The 19,017-nt window shown below is 40.1% G+C and overlaps 1 long non-coding RNA gene and 1 pseudogene across 1 annotated transcript; both read right to left on the bottom strand.

Moving 5' to 3' along the window:
- Positions 1-1,991: 1,991 nt before the first annotated feature.
- Positions 1,992-2,165, bottom strand: LOC118013551 (annotated as a pseudogene).
- A 12,495-nt stretch (positions 2,166-14,660) lies between these two features.
- LOC118013163 lies at positions 14,661-16,998 on the bottom strand. Its single transcript, XR_004679941.1, has 3 exons — positions 16,767-16,998; positions 16,088-16,229; positions 14,661-15,703 (listed from the first exon to the last, which is right to left on the bottom strand). It is a non-coding gene; the product is annotated as an uncharacterized LOC118013163 (long non-coding RNA).
- Between the last annotated feature and the right edge of the window lie 2,019 nt (positions 16,999-19,017).

Here is a 19,017-nt window from a genome sequence, read left to right as displayed (position 1 = left end):
AGACAGCTCCGGGTATTCACAATTGATTTTAACCCCAAAGCTTTACGACTCTGGAACACGACTGACAGCGTGTGAGTAGGAAGAAGCTGTAGTGGGAGGCTGGCATGGTTCCAAGGGAAACGCAATCACAAAACCAGTACAAGTGGGATCTACAAGAGAGTGAGCCCAAGAATGGAGAAAGCGGATATTAGGGAGCTGCGGCTATGTGTTCATTCGATGACGGTTTCGTTATGGAGCTGCGGGAACCTGTGTTTGTGAGCTGAGCCCCCATCTCCAACCCCCAGCAGCTGGCTCAGAAATGGGGCCAATGAGGCTTCACAGTAGGAATGGCGAAATAAAGTCATTACCAAGGCCCCAGGCTCTGGCCCCAGCTTCTGCTGTTCCAGCAGGGGGACTTCAGAATGGGCGAAGGGTAGGGATTTTACTCAGAAGGTGCTACGCTTTAGCTCAGGATCCCTCAACTACACAACTTTCTCTCATTCATATTGTCATACGGTTTTGTATAATTTGCCAAAGTGAAACATTTTTGCAGGGAGGACCACTATTCCTGTGAAACACCTCTTCCTCTACATCACAGCTCCCTTCTATCAAATCCCTTTAGAGTGGCTGTGGGTGATTTTGGAACCCAGCTAAGAGGAAGTTGAGTTAGGGACACATTTCATTAGGATTTAGTGAGATGGTTATTTATGTGGTTTTCAGTCATTTCTGTAAAGGGGTTGTTGGGAGCCAGATCCAAGCTTGGCTTCTTACAATGCTCTTACCACCAAGTCATTTGAGGTTCTGACAAAAAGAGCCAGAGACCATATCTAAATATGGGTTTTCAAAACTTTACAATAATCCTAGAAATGTACATCATGTTATCAGGAGTGGGCTGTGAATAATAAATGTTTCTAAGCTATCGGTACTAAAAAACATTTCAGTGAACCCTGCTAGAGGAAAGACTGAATTATTTATTTTCTATAAAAAATTATATTATAATACCATTATCAATAGCTATTCAATAAATCTATTAATTTATTATTATTTTTTTAAGTAGGCTCCATGCTTACCCCAACACAGGGCTTGAACTCACAACCCTGAGATCAAGGCCTGAGTTGAAATCAAGAGTCTGACGCTTAACCTACTGAGCCACCCAGGGACCCCAATTATTCAGTAAATATAAAGCCAAATAATGTATGAAAAATATTACAAATTTGTTGTCAGGTAGTTAATTAGTATGAAAATTACTTTATTGACTGGATTGTGATATTTGCGGTCTTTATAACCTTTATAGTTAATAATTTTATTTTATTTTATTTTATTTTATTTTATTTTATTTTATTTTATTTTATTTATTTGACAGAGAGACACAGCGAGAGAGGGAACACAAGCAGGGGGAGCGGGAGAGGGAGAAGCAGACTCCCCGCTGAGCAGGGAGCCCGTTGCGGGGCTCCACCCCAGGACCCTGGGATCATGACCCGAGCCGAAGGCAGACGCCCAACGACTGAGCCACCCAGGCACCCCTATAGTTAATAATTTTTAATTTTACTTCCATGGTAAATAGTCAGTTCCATACTTTGTAAGACAAGGGTTGGATGGGAGCGGGCTGCCTCCAGACATGGCTAGAAACAAGCGTGGCTGGGCCATCAGTGAAACTAGCCATGAATCCAGTTTCCAGGAGCTGGGAAACACAGGAGTGGAGAAGAGTGTGAAAGGCAGTGGCTGGTGCAGCAAGCTAGAGACCATGTGCCTCAGGGGAACCCACTGGACCCATCATTCAGACACAACAAGAAGGCAAACTTCACACCTCAACTTACTTCATGACTCTATTTAGTGGAAGAAAATGTTACTGCTCATAACTTTGTTTTTACTGGTAAATAGGTGTCTTAGAACAATGGAAAGCATAACTTTTTAAAGATTTATTTATTCATTTATTTTAGAGAGAGGCCCGGGTGTGGGGGGGAGGGGCAGAGGGAGAGAGAATCTCAAGCAACTCTTGGCTGAGCGCAGAGCCCAACGCAGGGCCAGAGCTCACGACCCTGAGATCAGGACCTGAGCTGAAACCAAGAAGCAGACGTGTAACCGACTGCACCACCCAGGTGCTCCAGAAAGTATAACGTTTTAATTAGCAATAATCGCGCCTCGGATAAACCTCATTGGCTACAATACTGCCACTGCGCAAAGCTAGAAAGTATAACGTTTTAAAGGCCAAACACTTCAAGAATTTTTAAGAATGAGTAAAATGAGGTCTAAAGTGTTCAAACTATCATTCTAAGGTTACTGGGGGCAGAACAACTAACTTCTTCTGTGAATACATATGTACCCTCTAAAAACAGATGTTTTATGAAAACTGTCTGGGAAATTAATTTATACGGGTGAAAGCACTTCATATGAATCAAGGGACTTAAGACAAAGCAAGAAGACACGGTAGCAGTTGATTATCAAATGGATGCAAAGAGCTTCCCAAGAGAACATCATCTAATATTCTGGGCACCTAACATGTATCATGAGGAATTATACATCTTAAGGAAGATGAGCTAAGACCCAAGCAAGCCCTAAAAAAACAAAACACCAAAATAATTTTAAGGATTCAAAGTAGTTAAATGATCAGAGATTATATCAGATATTCAGCCCAATCTGCTTTAACTCCAGTGAAGCAAAATGCTCATCTACACTTTTTAAGATAGTATTTATTTATTTGAGAGAGAGAGAGAGATAGAGCATGAGCGGGGGAAAGAGCAGAGGGAGAGTGAGAAGGACAAGCAGACCCTGCACTGAGCACGAAGCCCAACACGGGGCTCGATATCAAGACCTGAGCCGAAACCAAGAATCAACCAACTGAGCCATCCAGGTGCCCACTCATCTATATTTTTAAAAGTCATTCAGTATTTCACTTGAATGGCAGCTACACACAGGCATGACGTCAATATTCAACGTAAAATCCAGGGAGTTTCTGTGCATCAATGCAGGTGAATCTTCACAATTCATGGATTAACTCACAGTTGACCCGATACCCATCGACAACAGCCGAAAATGTTCAGATCAAGCATTCAGTGCTTTTTCTCCATTAGTCATCCGAATCATCAGCCTGAGCCAGAGAACTGTAGTTTTATTTATTGATTAACTTCTACATTGTATATTCACAATCTCATATAATTTCTGCCAGGTATTATTTTCCCAATTTTACAGATGAGAACACAGGCTGCTAAGGATTAAGGCCAAGGTCACAGAGCTGATACCCAACAGGGCTAGGATTCAGGATGCTGCTTTCTCTTCACCCAAACCTACCTTTTATAGCCGCAATGCTAGGACAGCTGCCACCCTCCCCCCCACCCCACCTGGCCTCAAAGGGAGGCGTCAGTAGAAAGGCCGGGCTGAGTCTGGGTTTGGCTCCTCATAGACACCAGCAGTGCCTGTCACAGAATCATCACGACAAGGGGTGGGAAGAAGGAGTCAACTGAGTGGAGCAGACAGCATCCTCCTCACGGACAAAAATGACCCCAAACTGCATCACATTCATGCAGATAACCTGAGTCAAACATTCCTGTATCAATGCAAGTCCAGATGGGCATGCTGGTCTTCTTGGACCAGGTCAGTGACACTGTGTAGATGCTCCCAAACTCCATTCCCTGATCCTGGTATTTCTCCTGAAATTAAACTCTTTTTTTAAATTGCCTTCTAGATGTTTTCGTCAGAACATCCAAAGCAACAATCTTTAACAGGATCTATTAATTCATCCTTTCAGTCTATAAACATTGTTTTTGGTCCAGGACATACACACCTGTGAATGCCTCATTATATTGAAGTAGCCATGCAGTAAACATGCAAACAACCATAAATATGATGTTTATAAAAATATCGAGTCCCTTAAAAAGTGGCCTTAATCATGACGTTCCTACTTAAATGGTTAAATATATGTGCATTCCTTTATATGTATTTCACATTCCACTGTCACATCTGGCTCTTCCCTCTTGGAGCAAATGGTATCATACAAAAATGTTCCTGATGTCGTCTCTCATCCCCCATGTTCTTTTATAATCATGTCACACCCCTTGAGTAGGGAGTAGAATTCCCTTCTCCTTGAATAAGGTAGGTCATGTTTGTAACTCACTTAGAATGCAGCAAAAGTGACACTCGGTGAGATCTTAGGGCTTGGTTAGAAAAGGTGACACAGCTTCTATTTAACTCAGTAAAGGCCTCGTGTGGGAGTCCTGCGCCCCGAGGTGAGCAGCAAACTTCCCTGAAGCTGTCATTCCATAAGCAGCCCCCAAAACCTGTGTAAACAGACAGATTGAGTCTCTAAGGCTGCAGGGGTGGTGTGTGGAGAGAGAGAGAGAGAGAAAGGGAGACAAATAAATGGGGAGAAAAGCTCACTGTGAGCAACAGTCAAAAACGGCCACATTCTGAATGCAGTCTGATGAAAAACCCCAAACCAGAAACACCTAACCAAGCCCTCCTCAAATTCCTGGCTCACATAAACTATGTCCATGAGTCAATAAGTTGGGGGTAATTTATGCTGCAACAGTAGTAACCAGAATGCCTGGTTACTGATTACTAGTGATGTCTGCTAGTTAGCCTGGTATTTCTGTGAAGGGATTTTTCAGGTATTATCCAACTTCCTAATCCATTGACTTTAACTCGGGGAACTTATCTTGGGCCCTTCTGACAGAATCAGCTGAGCCCTTAGAAGAGACCAGAAAGACTGGGAGTGGAGCATATTCTCCTATGGGCCTGAAATAAGAAACAACCCTGTTGTGGACAGCCTACATAAAAGCTGCAGGAGGGCTCTGTGCTCAGCTGGGAGTCTGCTTAAGGATTCTCTCCCTCTGCCTTCCTCCCTAAAATAAAGGAACCTTTAAAAAAATAATGAGTGTGTGTGGGTGTTGGGGCACCTGGCTGGCTCAGTGAGTAGAGCATGAGACTCCTGATCTTAGGGTCATGAGTTCCAGCCCCACCTTGGGTATAGAGCTTACTTAAAAAAATGTTAAGTCTTCTGATCCATAAACATGTTTTTGTTGTTGTTGTTTTTAAATAAGCATGTGTGGTTTTAAACCACCAAGATTGTGGTCATTTTTCACATGGTGATAAGAAATTAATACAGAAAGCAAGAATAAGATTAGTGAACAAATTTCATGCCATGAAATTCTGTAGAGGTAGACCAGAAACTTGGATCTATGCTTCCAAGAATGGTGCAGGGTATTAACAGGGTTAGAAAGACCAGATATGAGACCGGGAAGATCCATAAACCTTTTATTATTTTTTTTAAAGATTTTTTTTAAATTTATTTATTTGAGACAGAGAGAACGAGAGAGAGAGAGCACATGAGAGGGGGGAGGGTCAGAGGGAGAAGCAGGTTCCCTCCTGAGCAGGGAGCCCGATGCGGGACTCGATCCCGGGGCCTCCAGGATCATGACCTGAGCCGAAGGCAGTCGCTCAACCAACTGAGCCACCCAGGCGCCCATCCATAAACCTTTTAAAAAATCATGGAAAATCCTATTATTCTGACTTGAGTTGCAAGGGGAAGGTGAAGTCTCACCCTGTACTAGGATCTTACTTCAGGGAGTCCCTCAAAGCTGGGTCTCCGGACTCATTCTCAGCCTCTTGCCTGTCCTCTGTGTCAATCCTCTGCTTTGGATTTGGCCTCAGCTCTGTGGTTACCCCCGCCCCCTACCTTCATTTCCTTCCCAGACAGGAAGGCCAGGATAGCTAAGGTCTCTGATTTGGTCCTTTATCCCCTCCTTGATAGAACCACCACTTTTCTAAGAATGCATACCGTGTGAACATGAGAGGAAAGAATGACAGCCCTAAGGCCATTCAGCACCAGTGTGCATGGGTGTCCAGACGCTTCCCTGTGGGGCCAGAGTCCGAGTCAGGATGGAAAGGGTCCCTCTGCTCCTCCCCGAGCCTTCTTGAAATTTGTTTGGCTTCATGTGAAATTGGGCAGTCATTCATTTTATGTTGGGATCAAACAGCTTCTTTAGAAACTAAACAGGTGCTGTACTATAAGCCAGTGAAATCCATCCCATGAATTGTGGTAATAGACAAGCTGCAGTGTCATTCCAAAACCAGTAATATGATAAGGCTTTCAGAGAAATCAGCTTATGCTTCTCTCCCTGAGCTAGACGAAGTGGGGATAGGTAGAAGAAATCAGTCTGCACCTTTTCTACTCCCACCAGACTAGAGATTGCCTCCATGCCTGGGAACAGATTGGGTATTAGGGTCAAAGTAGCCCAGTAGCTTGTGTATTTTAGGGGAATGTACATTTATTGAAATATATACTTTTTAAAAAAAGTTTATCTTTTAGGTCAGAAAAAAAAATCCTTGGGCAGAGCCCAGGTCAGGGTACGTTGCCATGGGCAACAATGTTTATATTTTGGCAATAGTTACACACTTTATATTTTAAATGCCTGTTTCCACCTCAGTAAGGTGTTTCCAGGGCAGACACTTCATGGATCTCCTCTGAATTATTTTCAGTCATCTTTAGGGGCAGAGAAGCCTCAATTGGCCAAAAGTAATTCAAGTTGCATATTTTAATTTATTTAAGTATATAGCAGAAAATTAAGATGTATCATTGCTGTGCTAAACTCTCGGAACCAGTCCTGGTCCACGCGTGTACAGCCCAATGGAAAAAGCAGCCAGAAATGCCAATATGGTAAATGCCTTTAGGTGCTGTTTCCCTTCCGTTCATACATATCAGAATCACCTGGAGAGCTTTCAAGCAAGACTCTTACTCTGTCCCTACTCACAAAGAGTTGGTCTGGGGTGGGAGGCAGGTATTAGTTCCCCAGATGCCTTCAATGTATATCCAGAGTTGAAATCCACTGTCTAAAAATCCTTTAATTTGCCAGGTACTCTAATAATAATTTGCTAACTCTGCCTGTGGAAGGGAGGTCATCAAAATGCAGGTAGCACTTGAGCTTAAATTTAAAGAATGCATAGAACTTCTCCAAGTAAGGAGGAGGGTAGAGGAGGTTGGGAGGGCTTTTAGGGCAGAATTTGCCTGCTGGGCAAAATCCTGTTGATGCTAATTTTTTTTTTTTAATATTTATTCATTTGTTTTAGAGAGAAAGGTGGGGAGGGGCAGAGGGAGAAAGAGAATCTTCAAGCAGACTCCCAGGTCAGTGTGGAGCCCAACTCCACGACCCTGAGATCATGACATGAGCTGAAATCAAGAGCCAGATGTTTAACCCACCAGGTGCCCCCTGTTGATGCTTACTTTTAACTACCTTCCTAACTTATCCTGGTCTATTCATTCCTACTGTCACCACCCTAATGCAAATCCTTGTTAGACATGCCTTGCATGAAGCTACCAATTTCCTGGCTTTTTTTTTTTTTTTTTTTGCATAAACACTCTTTTATCTTCAAACATATGCATCCCACTGCAGAGAAACAGATTCTCTTACAGCACAAATCAGTTGCATTGCCCTGATTCAAACCTTTCAATGACTTCGTATTGCTCTTAAAATCCAAAATATTTAACATAGCAGATAAGACCCGATGTTACTTAGTCTTGGACTTCCTTCAGCCTCCCCTTAGGGGGTCCTGGTCTACCCTGTCCTTGGTGCACTACCAGTCCCTTTCATGCAGCTCTGCTTCAGTCTCTGTGCAAACCATGCTTTCTCCTGTCTCAGGGTCTTTGTGGAGATGATGAATCTTCAAAGAATTCTATCCCCACATTACTTCTCAGGCCACTCTGTGACCTAGAAAACTCTACAATGTTTAGTCCTTTGCTCAAATATCCCTTCCACATAGAAGATTCCCCAGATGTCCTCTCCCAGCCTACGTAGGGGTCCTTGTTACATGACCCCAAAGCTACAACTCCTCTCCTTTGTAACACGAATCTTCACGCACCATACGCATCTCTCCTGATAGACTCTATGGTTTACAGTCCCTTCCTGTATTATTGGCATTTTGTCCACTCTGGCATTTGGTAAATTACTGGCAAATGATGGTTGAATAAACTGAATGAACAATACCCCCCCACACACACACACAAAGATAATCTAACCTATGTTTTCCCTCTAAGAGTTTTTATTTCCATAGGCACTCAAAATCTGGAGCATGAGATATAACTCATTTGGGGTGAAACTTGACCTCTCTGTATGGCCCTCGATATCTTTCCTCTCTGCTCTCTCTCTCCCCTTCTCTTTCTTATCTTTCGTCAGAAGTTTAGCGTTTTGTATGGGGATCTGCATTTAAACAGAGTAACAAATAAATAACCATTATTAACAAATACAATATTACCTTTATATACTTACACATTGATTACAATGATGAAAAGAGAAGCAAAGCTGAGTAATATGTTCTGAGCAGATGCAATATGTTTAGTATATGTAGTCAATCACTTAATTCTCTTCCCATTCATAATAATGTGCCCATTTTTCAGATGAAGCAACAGAGACTAGAGAAACATTACTTCCTAAAGATCTTACAACTAGTGATAAAACTACCAGGCTAATGACCAGTGTCTATGTAACTCCCAATGCCTTGCTGTCCCTCCTAATCCAATCAGATCTGTAACCATTGGAAATGATTTGAACCACCTATATGAGAAGCTAGCTGAAGTATCTAGATTTTATATAGCTTCTTAAATTGTAGATTTCAGGTGTCTACATTACGTTTCACTTAATTATGTCCACAAGGATAAAAGATTACACACATTACCAATTCCTGTCTCTTGTCTCATAACCTTTTTAAAATTGCCTTCATTCATCCATTCAATAAACGTCTGGTACTGGGAATATAATTCTGAATTGCTTTCAGAAAATTAATATTATTAATCATAAAGACATTTTCTTAAGATTCTCAATTCGGTTATACTTCATTTCTTTCTAAGCTTTGGAATTAAATTCCGTGACACACTATCTCGAATACAGTTGGTAATTCTTGTGTTGCAAATGGAATGAAAAAGGCCTGGCAGGCATCTGGGCTATGGGGACGGAGAAGTGAACTTGCAAAGTGTACCCAGACTCTCAAAACACACAGACTGCCAGACCACATCATGATGGACATCACAGGCTCAGTGCAAACTCTTTTAATACCTGTTCAATCAAATCCATATGGTCCAAGATAAGATCACAGACAAACTGATCTAACGTTAAGTTCTTGCAGATCCATACATTTTAAAGATAAGACCAGTAAATGTTCCAGAGACATTGTGGTTTATCATTTCCTATCAATCTCTGCCAAGACCATGCTATGACTAACTCCAGCCCACCTGTCCCCTCTCCTACCCCTGCCTGTAAGCCTTATAAGTGGATTTAATTATTAGTTCATTCTTAAGATTATCCTCAAATTGGACTGCTTATTATTTCTTATCATGACAAGGCCTTATCTAGAAAGGAAGGACTGCAAAGACAAAGATCTTTAAAGACAATATCTAGGGCGCCTGGGTGGCTCAGTTGGTTGAGCAACTGCCTTCGGCTCAGGTCATGATCCTGGAGTCCCTGGATCAAGTCCCGCATCGGGCTCCCTGCTTGGCGGGGAGTCTGCTTCTCCTTCTGACCCTCCCGACCCTCCCCCGTCTCATGTGCTCTCTCTCTCAGTCTTTCTCTCTCAAATAAATAAATAAAAATCTTTAATAAAAAATAAAAAAAAGACAATATCTAACTAGACAATCCTATCTAACATTACAATGTTCATTATTGTTGAGACCTAACCTGTGTGAACCTGCAAAATTGCTTAAGCAAGCAAAATACTTATTTCTTCAGGGCAGCTCTTGGCAATATAGCTGAAGAGTGGGTCTTGACAAAGGAGAAGTGGAAGTCAAATCCCTGAAAGGGCTATCTAAAAAAAAAGTGCTAGAAAGTGCTATCTAAGAAAAGAGACTACCAGCAGGGAAGGAAGCGAAGAAGCTGGAGGTTCAAGATGAGTCAGGGAAAGTAGTTCAAGTCAGAAACCGTGAATGATTTGATCATTTTAAAACTTGCTTATGGACATCCGTTAGCCATGAAGCAGCCTGACTAGAAACAAGAAAACTGGACCAAGTATAGGAAGTAAATGCATTCAGATGTTTTATAGCACGAATCACAGAATGGAAAACCTGAAAAGAAGAGAGAAAAAAAAAAATGCAATTCCCTGAAGTTCCTGCTTTGGGCCTGGCACTACTTTCCAGGCTAAAGTGCAAGGATGCGAAATCCATTCACAACCGAGCAGTCTCGCTGAGCTCAGGAGTCAGAAGTGAGAGTGAGGGCCCCTGGAGGGACTCCAGTTTATGGGGCAGAGCACCAGAGAACAAGGAACTGTGCAGGAAAAACAATTCCAGAATCCTCACAGGATGTCCCTTGAATGTTCAGCCAAACACTAAAATACATATGCTTAAGGCAGAACTCCATGAGGACTTGAAAGAAAAAAGGACCAGGAAAAGAAATAAAAGGAGCTTTAAGATACTCTGGGAATTTGTACAAGTTGGGGAGGCATTTGAGTTCCAAACAGTCGGAGAAAAGTGGCTTCATTGCACAATTCAAGCATGTAGTAAATCATCAAATGCCCCCATGGGAGAAGAGCTCATCTAGATTTGCAGCAAATGGTATTATAGACCCATCCTACCAAAGGTTAAAAACAGCCTCAAAAAGATCAAGCTTATCTGCAAATAAATAATTTGCCTACCTAGACCAAAGCCAACACTCTGCTAATAATACAAAAGAATCTGAAAATAGAAGTAAAGCATCTTTTAAAAATGCATTAGGAATTTTTGCTCTTCAAGGACACTACCAAGGAAATGAATAAACAAGTCAGAGACTGAGAGAAAATATTTGCAAATCACATATCTGATAAAACATTTGTAATCCAGAATACATAAATAGTTCTTCAGACTCAGTAATTAAAAATAAATAATCCATTAAAACTGTGTAAAAGATAAGAAAATCACTTCACCAAAGAATATATATAGATTGCAAATAAGCAAAGGAAAACCTGTGCACCATGACTAATCATTAGGGAAATGCAAATTAGAGCCAAAAAATGAGAGAAGAGCACCACACAACCATCATTCTGAGAGCCTGAAATTAAAAAGTCTGATCACACCAAGTGGTGTCACAAACGTGGAACGGCTCTTGTACACTACCACTTGGAATATTAATTATACAACCACTCTTTGGAAAACAGCCTGTCGGTTTCTTGTAAACTTGAACATACAGCTGGTGCCCCGGGGTCCTGTGCGAATGTGTGCCCGACCCGCTTCAAGAGATTTATCCGAGATAAATGAAAGCATATGCCCACACAAAGACCTGCACACGGATTTTCACAGCAGCTTTATTTGTAATAACCAAACACTGAAAACAACCTGGCAAAATTGGACAAACTAGTCAAATATAAAAAAGAAATCAACTGTTATTCATGCTTCAGCATGGATGAATCACAAAGTAATTATGGTCAGTGAAAGAAGGCGGACAAAAAAATAGTGCGTTCTGTATGATAAAGTTTATAGAAAAATAATAGAAAATGCAAACTATTCTGTACATACAGAAAATAGATCACTGTTTGCCTGGTCATTGGAGGAGAGGAAGGGTTCACAAGAGACACCGCCTTAGGGGCTGATAGGTAAGTTCATCATCTTGGTTCTGGTGAAGGTTCACAGACGTGTATATATTTAACATTTATCCAATTGTACACTTTCAATATGTGTACTGTTTTACATTCTAATCAGACCTCAATAAAACCATTAAAAATAGACCACATGTCGTATGTTCTCCAATATCAACAGAAATAAATTAGAAACCAATAAAGATAGGCCATCTAAGAAAATGAAATATTTTTTTAAGATTTATTTATTTATTTCAGAGAGAGAGAAAGGTCACAAGTGGGAGAGGCAGAGGGAGATGGAGAGAATCTCCAGCAGACTCCATGCTGAGCACAGAGCCCGACACGGGGCCCGATCTCATGACCCTGAGATCATGACCTGAGCCAAAATCAAGAGTCCACTTGGACACTTAACCGACTGCACCACCCAGCACCCCGGAAAACTGAGTCTTTCAAAATTAAACATCAAACATTTTTAAATCCAAGTGTTAGGAAAGAAATAAAAATGGGAGTTGGACAATATTTCAAGCTGAATGATAATGAATATATAATATACTGGGATCTCTCGGATTCCATCTAGCAGTACTTAGAAGGGAACTTTCAGGCTTGATATGGGTTGAATTGTGTTCCCCCCATTCATAGGTTGAAGTCCCAAGCTACAGTACTCAGACTGTGACCTTATTTAGAAAGAGTATCTCTACAGACAGAATTAGTGAAGATAAGATCATCCTGGAGTAGGGTGGGCCCCTAATCAAACAGAACTGGTGTCCTTAGGAAAGTGGAATTTTGGACACAAGAACACACAGGAAGAACGCCACGTCAAGGTGAAGGTAGAGATTGGGATGATGCGGGTATACAACCAGGAATGCCAAAGATTGCCAGCAAACCACCAGAAACTAAGAAAGGGACCTGGAGCAAATTCCACCTCACAACTATCAGAAAGAGCCAATTCTGCCAACACCTGGATCTCAGACTTCTAGACTCCAGAAGTTGCTGTAAGACCAAAAATTACTATAGTTTAAGCTGCCCACTTTGTGACACCTTTTATGGTAGCTCTAGAAAACTAATATAATGCTTGTATTAGAAAAAGAATAATGGTTCAATATCGATGGTCAAATCTTCTACCTTAAGATATTAGAAAGATTAAAAATCTTAAAAATTAAAGTCAGCAGAATGAAGGAAAGAAACAAGATAACAGTGAAAATTAATCAAATAAAACATGGATGAACAATTGAGAAAAACCAAGAAAATCTAGATTGAAAAAACTCTAGCTATACTGATCAAGAACTAAACAGAGACATCCCAAAATTCCAGTAGAGAGACACATCATGTCAGGGGATTACAATACTCAGTATTGTGGCAATGCTAATTCTCTCTAGTAATTTTTGATATGGAAAAGAAAAGGGACTAGAGCAGCTAAAACAATTTTAAAAAGAAAATAAAAGAGGTTATACACGATCTTATTTCAAGATTTACTATATTGCTGCATTGATCAAGACATATAGTACTGTCGTAGGCATAAAAATAGATAAGTAGATCAATTTAACAGAATAAGAGATTTAATTAAAAAAAAAAAAAAAACTAACACTTTGGGGTGCCTGGGTGGCTCGGTTGGTTCAGCGACTGCCTTCGGCTCAGGTCATGATCCCACATCGGATCGAGCCCCGCATCGGGCTCCCTCCTCCACGGGGAGTCTGCTTCTCCCTCTCCCACTCCCCCTGCTTGTGTTCCCTCTCTCGATGTGTCTCTCTCTGTCAAATATACAAATAAAATCTTAAAAAAAAAAAAAAGCTAACAATCCATTTACTTCCAACAAGGTGTCAGATACTAAAATAGGGAAAGGAAGTTCTTTTGAATAAACTGTGCTGGAATGACTGACTGGCTATCCATAAGAGAAAAAAAAAAATGAACCTTAACCCATACCTTGCCCTATACACAAAAAAATTAATTTGAGATAGATCAAAGACCTTAATGTAAAATCTTACATGTTAAAGCTTGCTTTTTTTCTTTTTCTTTTTCTTTTTTTAAGATTTTATTTATTTATTTGACAGAGAGAGACACAGTGAGAGACAGAACACAAGCAGGGAAAGTGGGAGAGGAAGAAGCAGGATTCCCCCAGAGCAGGGAGCCCTAGGAGGGGCTCGATCCCAGGGCCCCGGGATCATGACCTGAGCTGAAGGCAGACGCTTAAAGACTGAGCCACCCAGGCGCCCCAAAGCTTGCTTTTCAATGTAGATTAGCTTCACATCCTAGAGCTGACATTGGGGTGGACAAAAAAGCTCACGAATACTACACAGAAACCATTAACCAAAAATAACTTATCATAATTAAAACATTTTGCTCATATTGTTTAAAATATGGATATACAAACTTCAGACTGGGAAAAATATGCAATAAATATAACTTACAAAGAAATTCAATCAACAATATATAAGCAACATCTACAACTAAATAATAAAATCAACCCAGTTATAAAAATGGGCATTTCACCAAGGTTTATTTATATACCAGTGACTAGGAAGCCCATGAGTGAGTTCAACATCATTAGTTATCAGAAAAATGCAAATTAAAGCCACAATGTGATACTATCATCTACCCAACGAGAATGGTTAAAGTGTAAAAAGATAACTTGAGACTCTCACATGTTGCTGGTGGGAATATAAAAGGTACACGTTTGGAAATCATTCTAGAAGTTTCTCATAAATGTAGTCATCATTTATCCAAAAGAAATGAAAACATATAAACACACACATACACACACACACACAACCCTGGAATGTGTTACTTCAAAACAACCTTATTTAAATTAGTGAAAAGCCAAAAAGTAGCCCAAATGTCCACCATCAGAAGAGATAAATAATTTCCATATAATGGAAGACTCCTCCACGCTAAGGGGGAACGAACTACTCAACAATGTGGATGCATCTCCAAAACATGACGCTGAGTGGAAGAAGCCTTATGCAAAGTTCACCCTGTATTATCCCTTTATGCAAAATCTGTATACAGAGACAAAAACAGGATAGCAAAAAACTTGTCTCTGGTGAAAGATTTCAGAACCATGAATGTCCCTCAGTGAAGGTGGGGTTGACTGGGACAGGGCACAGATGATCTTTCTGAAGTCATGGAAATCACCTACATCTTAATATGTGGATAACAGATGCATGCAATTGCCAAAATCTATCAAACTGTGAACTTAATGTTTGTGCATTTCTTTGAATGCAAGTTGTACTTTGAATTTTTATAAAAGTTGAAAGAGAAGCTTTTTTATGTCATACTAACCTTGTGATACAGAGTTATGTGCTCAGCACATTAGTCCAAATATATAATCAGTATATGACCCGCTCTCATCCAATTTTCCAGGTTCGGTTTAATATACTGGTCGTCCAGACAGACCCAGTATGTTCTGTGTGGCACATTCTTCCTTAACTCACATGTATAGTATCAGAAAACTTCAATCCAAATTAATCTAATTCCTCCCACATTTATTAATGTTTTCTGTTCACTCTATATTCACAGAGCCGTGCACCCTCACCGCAATCAATTTTAGAAAACACTTTTATGGCCCTCATTTTCATCACCTTATTATACTTTACATTTCTGTAGGTTGCATTTGTTTTTGTTTTAACATTTTGCCTGGTTAATTATTACGCCTCTTATTGTTTTACACATACTCTGGATTCCCTCTTTTATTTACAACATTAAACAGGTGAGTATATGGCCTATGCAAATAATTTCAGTATCTTAAGTATTTGTGGATCTCATTCTAGTTTCATCTTTTTTCCTCTGATTTTTTCAGGTCCCATGTCTGCATACAGACCAGCTTGGGATTAAACACTCAGGGGATCATTTGTATCATATCCCCGAGGACCATAGCCAAGATCTGCATGTGTCCTTCCTGTCTCCCTCTGTGGCTGTTTTGTTTTCCCTCCTCCAAGTTCGCCATTTCTCGTGAGGATGCGGGCATAGCTTCTGGGAAGCCCACATTTCTGCAGTCTGGGACCAGAAAACCTGCCTCAAGCGGGCCCAGAGTGTCTCTCGTCCCTCTGTGAGGCCGAAGAGATCTCCTGGTGCTAGCACATGACCTCAGGCAGCCGTCCTACCTGGGCTTACGTCACCTGTCCAGGCCAATGAGTCCACTTTGTGTTCCCTGGGCTCTGAGATGTCCTGCAACTCTCCATCCGCTTCAGCGAAGCATTTTTTAAAGCTTTGGAAAATATTCAGAAACGGAAAGGCAAGCATTTAGTGCTATACTACAAATGTTTACATCCAGTCATTTTATCCCTCTATATTGCCTGTACATTTTTGACTACACACACACACAAATTTTATTAGAAAAGCTGGATCCTCCTCTTGCCACTCTGTTTTATCTCATCTCACATTAACTGCCAAATATGAGAAAGCATGCACTAAAAACAAATTTGATGAGAAGCAGAAAAGTTCTGGTTAGAGAAATTATATGCTACCTCAGGAGAAAACAATAAATAGATGATAGTGACGAAGTATGCAGCAGACACAAAACACAGAAGGTAGAGGAAAATTCACACACAATTCCCCAAATGAGAACTATTAAATGCAACCAGATTATTACCAAGGTAAGCTTGAAAATCAGTGTGGAGTCCTTTATACTAAAAAGCCCCAGAGAGGTTTTGCAGATCTTTGAGATCCATGCCTCCTTCAGGTCCGTTTATCACTTCCTGAGGATTAGGAGCTGTCCTTAGTTCCCATGAACACTTCGTGGAGTCCATACAGGGAGAAAGACAGATACGTAACTTAATGATCACCGCACACGGCTGTATTATGGTGGCATACAAAAGGACTAAAGGGAGAAGGAGGAGCTTCTGAAGTTTAGAGATGAAAAATCACTTGCTAGAGAAGGTCATGTTTCAGTGAGAACCAAGGTAGTGAGATTTGGAGGGTTTCTGCCTCTTTTAAAATCATGGTACAAGTATTATTTGATGAGGTTAATCATTTTCCCATCCTGTCTTTTGTGTTGTCCTTCTGATTTATTTAACTACATATTTTTAAAAAGAACCAACAAACTTTCTTCTGAGACATTCTAAGAAAGAAAACTGAAATCCCATAGGCAAGAAGAACATGTATTTCAAAATCATTTGTTGGGGAGTTTCTTTCACCAAGATGGGAACATTCATGCTGAAAATACTTCATGTATATGGAATTGCTTGCCAGTTCACACTACAGGAAAAACATTTTCCAAATTCTATAATTCCTTCTCTGATTTCTTGCAATCAACATAACCTCCCACCTACCTTCTGTTTCCATTCTATGTTTCTGGCTTTTGTCTCAAGGTACAGTTTGCTGACTTCCATTAAAATGCATGGGCTCTTAGAATGATGTGGGGGAAGTCATCTGGTCCAGCAGAAATGAATCAGGGATGATGCCTACAAGACAGCAAATATAAGGATGGAAATAAGTATTTACCCAAAGGATACAAAAATACTAATTCAAAAGGATACATGCACTCTTATGTTTATAGCAGCATTATCAACAATAGCCAAATTATGGAAAGAACCCAAGTGTCCATTGGCTGATAAATGGATAAAAAAGTGGTAAATGTATACAATGGAATATTACTCAGCCATAAAAACGAAATCTTACCATTTGCAATGACATGGATGAAACTAGAGAGTGTGATGCTAACTGAAATAAGTCAGTCAGAGAAAAACAAATACCATATGACTTTACTCACATGTGGAATTTAAGAAACAAAACAAATGGACATGGGGGGAAAAAGAGAGAGAGACACACACACACCAAGAAACAGACTCTGAACTACAGAGAACACACTGATGGTGACCAGAGGGGAGGTGGGTGGGCGTGGGGGGACAAGTGATGGGGATGAAGGAGCGCACCTGTCATGATGAGCACCAGCTGATGAATGGAAGTACTGAATCACTATATTTTATATCTGGAACTAGTATCACACTGTATGTTAGCTAACTGGAACTTAAATAAAAATTTAGAAAAATGTATATGTCTATAGACATGTATTTGTATTAAGAATGGAAATAGGAATGTGACCTGCCCAACATCTGCTACATTTGTGCTCCTTCCACAGATTAAATAACAGACTGGTTTCTTAGTTTAAAGCTGGAATTAAATTTCCCAGTGCTACAGCTAGTTATTTCATTCCAGTAAGTTCTGATTGATGGAGTATGTATAATACATACTCACATGTGCCATTTATCTCATGAGTAATTAGAAGATGAAAGAAAAACACTATTTTCTAAATGCAATTTTCCTACTGAAAAAAGTCTTTGAAAAAGTGGACCATGTACATGGGAAAAAATAATTAAGTGTATCTTTAGTATCAAAATATATATGAATTTTTTTTTAAAGATTTTATTTATTTATTTGAGACAGAGAGAATGAGATACAGAGAGCATGAGAGGGAAGAGGGTCAGAGGGAGAAGCAGACTCCCTGCCGAGCAGGGAGCCCGATGCGGGACTCGATCCCGGGACTCCAGGATCATGACCTGAGCCAAAGGCAGTCGCTTAACCAACTGAGCCACCCAGGCGCCCCTATATATGAATTGTTAATCTAGTCTATATTCTTTATTTTCTTACATAAAAGTTTAAAACCTCAAAAGGTAATATTAGTGGCTTACAATGATATCAGAAGTTACTGGAAGAGCCGGACTTGATTCCTAATGTTTCTTGGTCGCCTGGTGCTTTGAGATATAATATTTTTCTGTAAAATTTACTGTGTGTTGATTTGTTAAACATCTCATAATTTCAAAACAAGTCGCTTGTTTTTAATTTATTAGAAAGTAAAATAGTAAAATAGAAATGGAGACATGACATATTGAGAGGAAAGAGAGAGTACCCACATCCCCGATGCAGATCATCCACCACCTGCTTTATGTACAGCTCTAAACTTTCTAGAGATCTATCAAAGCTGATCTCACATTTCCTCTTGTCAACAAACCTATAATATATCATCACTTTTATTTTATGAATGGATAAGATGAACTGGAGTTTGCTAGAGTAACAACTGCCATTGAGCCCTCAGAAGGAAAGAGTATGGCACTGGAGGGCTGCACTGGGGTCTGGGGGAGGAAGCTCTGGGTTGGCCCACCAGAGCTCTGTGGGCACTCATCTTGTCAAATGAAGCAATGACTTAGTTCTTCTAAATTTTAATATTTCTCTTCTGTTAAAAGCAGAAGATACTGACTCCAATAAACTCACAGTGTTTTGATAAAGACCAAAGAAGTTACTCCATGTAAAGAAATGTGTAAAGAAAAACCTACCTTCTAATATTCATGGTACTTATCTTGGTACTCTTAGAGAACATTTCCATGAACAGATGAAGAGAATATATATATATTTTATTAACAAGGTTACTGATGAATAATTCAAAAAACCAAAAATAATGTGTACTCTGAAAAAAATGCTTTAGTAACAGAATAAATAAATAGCTGAACAATCAGAAAGCAGATCATTGCCTTAATCCACTTTGATCCCTCTGGGTTCTGCACATACCAATAAGCAAGATTCCCC

The sequence above is a fragment of the Mirounga leonina genome, unplaced genomic scaffold, assembly GCF_011800145.1.
Source record: "Mirounga leonina isolate KUSES-001 unplaced genomic scaffold, KU_Mleo_1.0 Mir_153, whole genome shotgun sequence".
NCBI classification, from domain to species: Eukaryota; Metazoa; Chordata; class Mammalia; order Carnivora; family Phocidae; genus Mirounga; species Mirounga leonina.
The sequence above is the reverse complement of the archived record's forward strand: the minus strand, read 5'-3'. Positions and strand labels throughout refer to the sequence as shown.